Source organism: Hypanus sabinus, chromosome 4 (genome assembly GCF_030144855.1).
Source record: "Hypanus sabinus isolate sHypSab1 chromosome 4, sHypSab1.hap1, whole genome shotgun sequence".
Taxonomy (NCBI): Eukaryota; Metazoa; Chordata; class Chondrichthyes; order Myliobatiformes; family Dasyatidae; genus Hypanus; species Hypanus sabinus.
The window spans coordinates 49,051,313-49,057,866 of NC_082709.1; positions in this window are offsets into that span (position 1 = coordinate 49,051,313).

The window sequence follows — 6,554 nt, forward strand, 5'->3', positions numbered from 1 at the left end:
TCTCTCTGCTACCATCAACCTCAGGACTCACATCACCAAGTTCAAGAACAGTTACTCCCCTCAACCATCAGGCTCTTGAACAAAAGAGCATAACTACACTCATCTATTGAGATGCTCCCACCACCAATGATCTCAGTTTAAAGATGCTTTATCTTGTTATTTCGTGCTCTTGTTAGTTATTGTTATTTATTTTTATTTGCATTTGCACAGTTTGTTGTCTTCCATGGTCTGCTTGATCTTTCATTGATCATGTTATAAGACCATAAGGTATACGAGTAGAATTAGGCCATTTGGTGCATTCTGCTCTGCCATTTCATCGTGGCTGATCCAATTTTCTTCTCAGCCCCTTCTCCTGCCTTCCCCTGTATCCAAACGAGAATGTATCAACCTCTGCCTTAAATATATGTAAAGACTTGCCTCTACAGTTGCCTGTGGCAAAGAATTCCACACATTTACTACACTCTAGCTAAAGAAATTCCTCCTCACCTTGGTTCTAAAAGGATGCCTCTCTATTCTGAGGCTGTGTCCTCTGTTCTTAGACTCTTCCACCAGAAGAAAATCCTCCCCACATCCACTCTATCAAGGCCTTTCTCCATTCGATAGGTTTCAATGAGGTCACCTCTCACTCTAGTGAATACAGACCCGGAGTCATCAGTCTTCATATGACAACTCGTTCCATCCTGGAATCATTTTCATGAACCTCCTTTGAACCCTCTTCTGTTTCTGCACATCCTTTCTAAGATAAAGGGCCCAAACCTGCTCACCAAGTGAAGCCTCACCAGTGCCTTGTAAAGTCTCAACATTACACCCTTGCTTTTATATTCTAGTCCTCTTGAAATGAATCCCAACATTGCATTTGCCTTCCTCGCCACAGACTCAACCTGTAATCATTAGGGAATCCTGCACCAGGGCTCCCAAGTCCCTTTCTGTTTTTTGTATTTTGTCTCCATTTAGAAAAAAGTCAACCCTTTTATTTCTTCTACCAAAGTGCATGACCATACACTTCCTGCTGCTGTATTCCATCTGTCTCTTCTTTACCCATTCTCCCAATCTGTCTAAGTGTGAGGGGATTTAGAATGAGGAACCTCCTGCTAATACTGACAGCATTGAAAGGGATGTGGCGGGTGGGGGGTAGGGCAGCAGAAGGAACGGGGAAATTCAGCAAACCCACTACCTAATACGTTTATACATATGACTTATGAACATGCACATTTGCAAGAACATATCAAGTTGCTGAATTTGCATGGCCATACCCACCCACTCTCGTTCGGGCCTACCATTAGAACCCATCCCGTTTTATCAAAATGAGACCACTATCAGTCTGTTATGAAAGGGTATTTTGGATCAGGAATATGTCATCCTATCAACCTCCAGTGTACCCGCATCACCTACGAGTACCCAATAATGCAACTGTTAGCCTTCCCTGAGGCAATCAGTTTGAGGGATGGTGGTTTTCGTTCTATAATTTAACTAATCCTGCACCCCTGAAGTTACATGTGATACCTCAAAAAGTTGGCCATTGTTGGTGTAAGGGAAATGGAAGCAGTTCTATGGGCTGAAGCTGAGCACCTATTGGTTTATTTTGGAGGGTGACGATTTTGGATGATTATGTTTCCCCCTTGGGGAACAGGGCAGATAGCCTGGGAAGTTATAAAATTAGCCACCGCCCTAGAGAAAATAGCTACTGATCCTGCCTCAGCCTTGGAGGAAACACAGCAGCAAACCAATTATGGTCGAGGTAGTAGCAATATGTAAAATTGCCCTGCAGAACAGAATGGCCCTTGATTTTATGTTAGGCGAGAAGAGGGAAGTGTGCGCCCTTATAGGTCAAGAGTGTTGCACCTACATCCCCAATTAATCCGAAAATATTACCCATTTAGTGAACCATATACAAAAAAGCATAGAACAAATCTGGAAAACAGGAATTTTACGATTACAACCCCAAAGAGGGATGGTGGACCAAGATAGTACACTATGGGTTAATTCTACTCCTGATAATCCTGGTAGTGGGGCTTCTGCAGTGCCTAGGACATCCCTTGTTTCTTGCCTTTGCAAACCACCCAGGACAAGTGTGCTTCCCCAGGTTACCAAAGTTCCCTGATGGACAATAAGACAAATGACTATGAGTATGATGAAGAAGCTTGTCTTGCTATGTGACCTTTCCCCACCCCTTACAAGCCACCCTTTCAGGAGGGAGAACTTGATCAGGGTGATCAAAAAGGAGTCAACTGAGGGAATTTAGAGGGTTACTGATAATATGTGAGTGCTGTATGTTCTAGTAGAAGCGAACAGAAAATGTCAATAATAGGGACTGTGGAAAACCAAGTATTATTAAAACATGCCAGCAAGACACTGAGCTAATTGCTAACCACCCTCTCCCAGCTGCAGGACTTGTTGTGAAAAGCTACTTTTATTCCGTCTCATAAATGTTTGGATTGTTATATCTGTTTACCTTATCAGAAAACCTTGACTTGAAGTCTGTAGCCGTCTTGCTCCATCTGATAATAAAAGGGTGCATTATGAACTATATAATTCAGAATTGCCATTCACTGAGACGATTCTCATATGGCCGTGGAAATAGAAGACTATCAAATATCTGGGTTCATGTTGTTTAGAATTCCCTGACAATATCAATATTTGAGTCCAAATGTTATTTGATTTGCCATGGCACTAAGTCCTCTCTACTTTCTCAAAACTACCTGCCCCTCCACCTATCTTCATATCATATGGAAACTTTGCGACAATGCCATCAAATCCATCATCCAAATCATTAATATATTTCGTAAAAAGAATCAGTACCCACACAGACCCCTGTGGAACACCATTTGTCACTGGCAGCCAACCAGAAAAGGCTCCCCTTATTCCCACTCTTTGCCTCCTGCCAATCAGCAACTGCTTTATCAATGCTAGAAACTTTCCTGTTATACCATGGGCTTGTGCCTTGTTAAGCTGCCTCATATATGGCATCTTGTCAAAGGCCTTCTGAAAATCCAAGTACACATCAAACAATTCTCCTATTAGTTATGTCTTCAAAGAATCCCAACAGATTTGTCAGGCAAGAATTTCCCTTGAGAAAACCAGAATGACTACGACCTACGACTCCAACACCTTCCCAACCACTGAGGTCAGACTAAATGGCCTACAGTTTTCTTTCTTCTGCCTCTCTCCCTTCTTGAAAACTGGAATGACATTTGCAATTTTTGTCTTCCAGAACCATTCTAGCATCTAGTGATTCTTGACAGATCATTACTAATGCCTCCACAAACTCATTGGCCACTTCTTTCAGAACTCTGGGGTGTACACCATCTGGTCCAGGTGACTTATCTATCAAGAGACCTTTCAGTTTCTCAAGTACCTCCTCTCTAGTAATGATAACTTCACACACCTCATGACTCCTGCCACCTGGAACTTTCACCAAACTGCCAGCATCTTCCACAATGAAGACTGATGCAAAATACTTATTCAGTTTGTCTGCTATTTCCTTGTCCCCCATTCTACCTCTCCAGCATCATTTTCCAGTGGTCCAATATCCACTATTGCCTCTCCTTTACATTTTGTGTATCAGAAGAAGCTTTTGGTATACTCTTTAATATTATTGGCTAGCTTACTTTTGTATTCCTTCTTTATGACTTCTTTAGTTGCCTTCTGTTGGTTTTTAAAAGCATCCGAAACTTCCCACTAGTTTTTGCTCTACTGTATGCCTCTCTCGTCTTTCACGTAGGCTTTGACTTCTCTTATTAGCCTTGGTTGTGTCAGTTTGTCTTTAGAATATTTCTTCCTCTTTGGGATCTATATACTCTGTGCCTCCGAATTGCTCCAGCCATCGCTGCTCTGCCATCACCCCTGCCAGTGTTCTTTTTCAATCAATTCTGGCCAACTCCTTTCTCATGCCTTTGAAATTCCCTATACTCCGCTGTAATACTGAATCATCTGATTTTAGCTTCTCCTTCTCAAATTTCAGGGTGAACTTGATCATATTATGATCACTTTCCCTAAGCGTTCTTTTACCTTAAGCTCTCTTATCAATTCCAGTTCATTGCACACCAATCCAGAATAGCTGATCCCCTAGTGGGCTCAACCATGAGCTGCTCTAAAAAGCCATCTCAGAGGCATTCTAGAAATTTGCCTTCTTGGAATCCTGCACCAACATGATTTTCCCAGTTTTTTCCTGCATATTGAAATCCCCCCCATGACTATTGTAACATTGCCCTTTTGGCATGCATTTTCTATCTGCCATTGTAATAACCTTACTACAGTTTGGGGTTCTGTTTATAGTTACTATTTATAGATTTACTCAGTAAAAAATCTCAGGGTTGTACATGGTGACATATATGTACACCAGTCCTGCCCATCCTGCAACCAATTCTCCTTAATGACTACAATATCATAATTCTGTATGTTGATTCATGCTCTCTCATCTGCCTTACCTACAATGCTCCTTGCATTGAAATAAATGCAACTTAGAACATTTGTCCCACCATGCTCAACCTTTCAATTCCAGTCTTTAAATGTAGGCTTCATAACTACTTTCAGCACAACCCCTCTACTATCTGCTCTGGCACTCTGGTTCCCATCCCCTGCCACTGTAGTTTAACTGCCCGTAACACCACTAGCAAACCCTGCCAGAAGAATATTGGTTCTCCTCCACTTCGGGTGCAAACCATCCTGTTGATACAGATCCCTGAAAGCGAGCCAAATGATCCAAAAATCTGAGTCCTCCCTCCTACACCATCTCCTTAGCCATGTGTTAAACAGCATTACCTTCCTACTGATAGCCTCACTAATACGTGACACTGGTGACAATCTTGAAATCACAACCTTGTAAGTCCTGTTCTTTAATTAGCACCTAATCCCCTGAATTCACTTTGCAGATCTCAGCACCTTTTCTGTGTCGTTGGTACCAATGTGGACCACTATCTCTGGATATTTATTGTCCCCCTTGAGAATACTATGGACTCAAATTCAGCAGTACCTGACTCTGGCACCAAGGAACCAAGATACTATCTGGGAATCTTGTTCTCATCTACAGACTTCCTGTCGGTTCCCCCACTTCCCTCTTCTGAGTCACAGTTCAAGATTCAGTGCCAGAGACCCAATTGCTGTGGCTTTCCTCTGCTTCTTCCTCTTACACGGTATTTTGCCCGCAAGCCATGGTGCAGAAGCAGGACTGCAAGTGCAAGCTGCTCTGCTGGAGGGCTTGGCAAATTCCCAGGAATGCTCAGGGTGGTGTCCTTTTATTAGTAGTGGACAGTTGTTTCTGTAACCAGTGGTATATTGTAGGGACTGGTGTTGGGACCTTTGTAAGAGTTTTTTTTTTATTATTTAAGAAATACAGCACAGAATAGGCCCTTCTGGCCCTTTAAGCCAAGCCACCCAGCAAACCACGAAACTCCCGATTAACCCTAACTTAATCGTGTGAAAATTTACAATGACCAATTAATCTACTAACATTCCACAGGGAGGATGTCAGCAGCGAACTCTGAACTTCAACATCCATATTATATTATCTAATATGATAGCATGGGGCACTCACGTTACACAAGTCTGCTGATGACATGAAGTGTGGGAGCTGTAGATAGCAAGGAATATTAGCGAAGGGTAGATCAGCTGGAAAGCTGGGCAGAACAGAGGCAGATAGAATGTAGTCCAGACAAATTTGATACATTTTGGATCATCTAATATTGCCTGGACATGCATGGTAAATGAGAGACCTTAAATGTTGGTGTATAGAGGAACATGGGGGTGGAATTGGATGGGGTTGAAGTTAATGCCTCCCTGAATATGGTAGCCAGGCAGATAGGGGAGTAAAAACAAAGTTTAGCTTGTTGTCATAAGCAGATACGCAGAAATATTGAACAGTTGGGGAATATTGTAACTGTACAAGACACTGGTTATGCCACACTTGGAATATTGTGTACAGTTCTGGTCACCAAACTATAGAAAGCATGTGATAAAGCTAGACTGTGGCATAAATTTACCAGCCTATTGCCTGGAATTGAATGTTTCAGTTAAGGAAAGATTATACAAGCCAGGATTGTTCTCACTAGAGTGCAGGAAGCTGACCTTTTAGTGTTTATATTATTGGAGAGTATAGGGGCATTTGAAACTAGAGCACATAGGTTTAAGGTAAAAGGAAAAATGTTTAAATGAGATCTGAAGGTCAAATTTTTCCCCATAGAGGATGGTAAGAACAATCACAGCATTTAATAGCTGCATTGATAGGAAAATAAATATATAGGCAAAATGCAGGAAAATAAAGACATGGTACAAATGTTTTTTTTTCAGGTCTTCAAACATATGATACAAATGTTTAGTTACACACTGTTTGAGTGGTCTAAAGTAGTTTGGATTGTAAAAACCAGCCCTCCATTTCACAGCAGTGTTCTGCATAATTGCTACTTGTGTATTTGTTTATTCACAAACTCCTTGAACCAATGTTTGTGTGCAAAGATGTAGTTCAGTTTTGCATTTTCCATAAACTGAAGTATTCAATCCCCTTTACTGAAAAGCCCAAAGAGACCATATTATGAAAATCCACACCTTTGATAATAAAC